This window comes from Danio aesculapii, chromosome 2, assembly GCF_903798145.1.
Source record: "Danio aesculapii chromosome 2, fDanAes4.1, whole genome shotgun sequence".
Taxonomy (NCBI): domain Eukaryota; kingdom Metazoa; phylum Chordata; class Actinopteri; order Cypriniformes; family Danionidae; genus Danio; species Danio aesculapii.
Window position 1 is genome coordinate 57631787 of NC_079436.1, and position 6295 is coordinate 57638081.

Sequence of the window (6295 nt, forward strand, 5' to 3'; positions counted from 1 at the left end):
GAGTATATAGAAATGTTTATGTTTATTATTTTTCATTCTGAGAGTCTTTTTAAGTAGCCTATTGTTCAAGATATTGTGTTGTGTTGCAAGAAAGGACGAATGAACTATTTATATTAACACTTGCAAAATTTCATTCATTCATTCATTTTCGGCATAGTCCCTTTATTAATCTGGGGTCGCCACAGCGGAATGAACCGCCAACTTATTCGGCATATGTTTTACGCAGCGCATGCTGCAACCCATCTCTGGGAAACATCCATACACACTCATTCACACACATACACAACGGACAATTTAGCCTTCCCAATTCACCTGTGTCTTTGGACTGTGTGGGAAACCAGAGCACCTGGAGGAAACCCACACCAACACGGGGAGAATATGCAAACTCCACACAGAAATGCTCGAACCAGCGACCTTCTTGCTGTGAGGCAATTGTGCTACCCACTGTGCCACCGTGACGCCCTAATATTTCATTTATTTAAATATTACTGCTACTTTCTGAATTCTTACATTTTATTATTGATGTTACATCTGTTTGTTTACTTTAATTTAAGCATATGCTTATTATTTTTATTGATTTATTCCATAATTTATTTAAATGTTATACAAATAATGTCTTATTTAAGCATTTGTGGATGTGGTTTTCATCTTATGTATATATTTATTACATTATTTGTTTAAATATCAGGCCTGTGTGCCAGCCTGGTAAATGAGGTGGTTCTTTTTCACTCACTTTTTTGCACTTAATCCCTTAATTTTACACTTAATTAGAATAAATAATACATTTAAGTCCTATCTTAAGCACAAATTTGCCTCTGGATCAGCTTGTCTGTTGATATTATAATGTGCATGCTTTTTAATGCACCAAAAACTACGATTTTGTCAAATACTATATATTAATTTATTACTAAAGTACTTTGAAATAGCCAAAACAATCATTCAATCATTCATTTTCCTTTAGCTTAGTCCCTTATTTATCAGGGGCTGCCACAGCGGAATGAACCACCAACTTATCCAGCATATGTTTTACGCAGTGGATGCCCTTCCAGCTGCAACCCAGTACTAGGAAACACCCATACACATTCACACACACACTCATACACTACGGCCAATTTAGTTAATCAATTCCCCTACAGCGATTGTGTTTGGACTTGTGGGGGAAACCGGCGCACCCAGAGGAAACCCACACCAACACGAGTAGAACATGCAAACTCCACACAGAAATGCCAACTGACCCAGCCGGGGCTCGAACCAGTGACCTTTTTGCTGTGAGGCAATTGCGCTACCCACTGTGCCACCATGCCCTGCTGAAAAAAACAGCTTAAACCAGCCTAGGGTGGTTGGCTGGTTTTAGCTGGTTGACCAGCCTGGTTTTAGAGGGGTTTTGGCCATTTCCAGGCTGGTTTCCAGCCATTTCCAGCTTGGTTTTAGCTGGGCAGGCTGGAAAATGACCAGCTAAAACCAGCTGGACCAGCCTGGTTTAAGCTGGACATAGCTGGTTTTGGCTGGGTTCCCAGCCTGGCTAGGCTGGTCCAGCTGGTTTTAGCTGGTCATCTCCCAGCCTGACCAGCTAAGACCAGGCTGGAAATGGCTAGAAACCAGCCTGGAAATGGCCAAAACCCCTCTAAAACCAGGCTGGTCAACCAGCTAAAACCAGCCAACCAGCTTAGGCTGGTTTAAGCAGTTTTTTTCAGTAGGGTGCTGCCACCGCACGTCAGTCAAAATCTTAATTATTCCATTTTCAGAAGATAAATCTCAGTTTTAGAAAATTTACTCTCATGTCTCAGGCCCGTAGCCAGTCTGGTGAAGGGGGTGGTTATAGGAATCATAGGAATTATAGGTGGTTATAGGAATCATAGGTGGTTATAGGTGGTTAACAGGCAACTATTTAATTATGAGATTTAAATACTGCATTACAATGACATTTTAAGCACTATTTTAGCTGAAATAAAATTCTTGAGTAGTCATCATAACCCAAAAAAGTACATTTAAAAATTCATGGAAAACAACAATAGCTAAAATAGCATTCAACTTCATTTTAATATCGGTCGCTTTTGGTGCTTCACACCTTTTCATTGGTCAATATTTGTTTCAAGAATAAGGTCCAGGATTCAGGTTCTCTATTTAAAAAACAATACAATAGTGAATGATGACTTGCCTTACATCAGATTGTGTGTTTTCTTGCACAGCTGAAAGTTGATGAAAATATTTGTTAGCACTGCCCAACACTGATTAGCTGAAGTCACACCGAAGCAACAGAGGATTTCACTTGATCTTAAAATCTTTTTCGATGGGTTATTTTCACTATTTATGGAGACAAGGCAGTCAAAATGAGAGAAATTAGCTCATGTTCTGGACCTTGTCAGTGAGGGTATATTTAAGGTATATTTAAACTGTTAGATTTTATATTATAGTTTTATAAATAGTTTGTTAATAGAGTCCTCAGGAAGCACAACCTTGACCCCAGCCTGCTGCTGACCTTCTACTGTGCTCCAGTTGAGATTTTGCTGACATACTGCATCACAGTACAGTAGCAGCACCATGGCAGACAGAGAGAGAGGGTAGAAAAAGCCGCACAAAAGATCATCAGCTGCCCTCTCTACCCGCTGGTCATTTACACCTCCAGCTGCCTCAGCAAAGCTGAGAATATCATTAAAGACAGCTCACCTGGCTTCTGAACTGCTCAACCTGTTGCCCTCATGAAGACTTAAGAACAGCTTTTTCCCAAAAGCCATTACCATCCTCAACCACACATGCACTGACCCCACACATGCACACACATGGACTGCAGTGGTGTAGTCGGGGCCATACGCCGTGTGCCTACTTTTTTCCATGAGCTGTTTGGGTAATATGACTTCTGGGGATCAATAATTGCGTATACCCTTGGTATCAGTGGTGTAGTCTTAAAAAAAGGTGGTGTACTATTACCCAACGCAAATTTCAAAAGGCAAAGAAACAACGAAAGTCAATGTTTCTTTCATTCGATAGCAATTTATTTAACATACAGTAAGTTACCTACTTCCACAGAAGGAAAAACAAACACTATGGAAGTCAATGGTTTCAGCTTTTCAGCTTTCTTCAAAATATCTTCTTTTGTGTTCAACAGAATGAAAAAAGACAAACCGGTGTGGAACAAGGTGGAGTAAATGATGACAATTTTCATTTTTGGGTGTATTTAACATGATTATCTTTCTCATTTGATCAGCAAACAGCAGTGCAGAGCGAGAGCAAGGTGTGTGTTTATCGATAGATTGTTATAATATCTGCACATTTGCAGTTCGCTAGCGAAACACTTGTATCACCTACACCTATAATGTCATGGAGGAGCATTCAGGTTTCCCCATCTAGAAATAATGGTACACGATCTGTCACTGGGGTGGTACCTTTTCACATTTGTACCCAAAAGGTCCATATTAATACCTCAAGGGTACATATTAGTACCTAAAAATTTTAAGAGGAACACTTTTGAACTTTTTAGGTACTAATATGTACCCGTGAGGTATTAATATGGACCTTTGAGGTACAAACTTGTACCTTTCGCAAAGGTACCACCCCAGTGACAGATCGTGTACCATTATTTCTGAGAGTGTACTGTTTCCTCAGCGCTCCCCTCATCATCACAGCTGTATCCTCCAGCTAAAATGCAACTTTTAACAAACATTTCGCTGTGTTTATTTCAAGATTAACTGTAAAAATAAAACATTACAGTGCACATGGCATTAATTATTTGTTGATGATTGAGCACAGTGACAGAACCACTCAGTGAATGTCATTTTAACTGCATTTCAGAGTGACATCAGAGTGAAACATCATGTGTTGTACCGTAGTAAAAATTATTTCCTAATATGACTTATATTATGATTGTAAAATATGTAAATTAGACTTTATATTTTTTATTTGTTCATATTTATGTCATTTTGAATTTAAAAAGTAGCAGTTTTATCTATTTATTAATGAAAAAAATTTACTTGAGTACAGGCTAGTTTTATAAATAGGAATTATGCAAAATAGGAATGATGCGAAAGTATTGTACACTCTCAGAAATAAAGGTACTCAAGCTGTCACTGGGGTGGTACCTTTTTCAACAGGTACACATTTGTATATGAAGGGTCCATATTGGTTCCTTAAAAGTATATATTAGTACCTAAACATTTTAAGAGGAACACTTTTGTACTTTTTAGGTACTAATATGTACCCTTGAGGTATTAATATGGACCTTTTAGGTTCAAATTTGTTCCTTTCGAAAAGGTACCACCCCAGTGACAGCTCGCGTACCTTTATTTCTGAGAGTGTAATGAGATATGCACAATAATTTATTAGTTTTAATAGTCATTTTAATAGCAAAATATCTGCATGCACCATTTGGGATTTTGAAGAAGTGTGCTTTGATTTAGTTTTCCTGATTTCTTTTAAAAAAAGTATTTTAAATGAACAGTTTGTTGACAACATACACTCTCAGGGAAAACAATGTTGTACCAAAGAAGGTACAAACCCTTGTCACTGAGGCAGTACCTTTTTATGGGACAGAACTGTACCTTAAGACAAAGAAACAAATGTGTACCATTGCAGTTTGTTCCTTTAAGGACATGATTTGTACCATGGGAAACCAAAATGTACCTATGGTTTTTTAAAACCTGCAGATACAATAGTGTCCCTTCATCAAAGGCACGAATCTGATCCATGAGGGTACCACTAAAGAGACAAGACACTTCAAGAACTATTTAAATGCATTTTGCCTCATCCAAAATGCGTCAATTTATTTTCAGGAAATATAAAACATCAAATACAGTATAAACAATGTTTTTAAAAAGTTTCTTTTTTGTGTAAATGCACCTTTTCCATTCACAATCAAGAATAAAAAATACTTTAACATCAATCAAAAGATCTATTCTTTGCTAAACTTTTCACAAGTGTTACAGAAACACATTCTTCCATCTACAATATAAAACATGTTTCTCCAGTTTTCACTCAATACCTTCGTATTCACTTAAAAGTTCATTTAATTTATTTAACATTAAAATAAAAATTTAGATAGAATTATAAAGAGGAATTATGCAATAGTATTGTAATGAGATGTGCACAATAATTTATTAGTGTTAATAGTCAATTTAATAGCAAAATGTCTGCATGAACCATTTGCATATGCAGGACTTTTGCCAGCTCACGTGTGTAGTGGAAAGCAAACACTAAAAGGTGCGAATATCAATAATGATACTGTATTTATCAGAAAATACTTATCAAATGTTGATTAAAAATGCCTTAAATGTTTAGTTTACAACACATATAGTTTTGTTTTAGCAGTAGTTTTGATAATGAATGTTTATGAGTTTCTTTAATCAAATGCTTTTAAATGAAGATTCATGTTTTAATAAGGAAATTATTCATAAATCTCTTTATCTTTCCAGTCATGTTTATTATCATAGATATTGTAATAAAGGAGGAGTTGTCCAACACTTATGTACCTTTTTATGAGAATAATAGTGTTCCTTCATTTCAGTTGTACCATAAAAGGTACAGAACATAAGAGGTGTTTTCTATACTATATACGTGTACTTTTTTTCTGAGAGTGTTCAATACTTGATATAGCTGTCTTGACGTGTGATTTTTTGTACAGTATTAAAATAAATACATTTTCTTTAAACAGGCTCATTTTACAAGACCCTTCAGAGTTGAACAGTTGGGTTTTACCACAGCTTAATATACTCACCCAGTGTCCGGGTCTGCCATGGGCACTATTAGCTAAACATAAATCATTGAATAGGATTAGACTATTAGCATCTCGCTTTAAAATGAACAAATTTGTTTAAATATTTTTCCTTTTTAAATGGATAGTTCACCCAAAAAATAAAACTTATCATCATTTACTCAACCTTTGCTTGTTCCACACCGGTTTGTCTTGTTTTCTTCTGTTGAACACAAAAGAAGATATTTTGAAGAAAGCTGGAAACCTGAAACCATTGACTTCCATAGTGTTTGTTTTTCCTTCTAAGTCAATAGTTACAGATAACTTCCTCATTCTTTCATTTGCTTTTTGGCTTAGTCCCTTTATTAATCAGGGGTTGCCACAGCGGAATGAATCGCCAACTTATCCAGCATATGTTTTACACAGAGGATGCCCTTCCAGCTGTAACCGATCATTGGGAAACATCCATACACACTCATTCACACACATACACTACGGACAATTTAGCTTACCCAATTCCCCTGTACCACATGTCTTTGGACTTGGGGGGAAAACCAGAACACCCGGATCCACGCCAACATGAGGAGAACATGCAAACTCCACACAGAAATG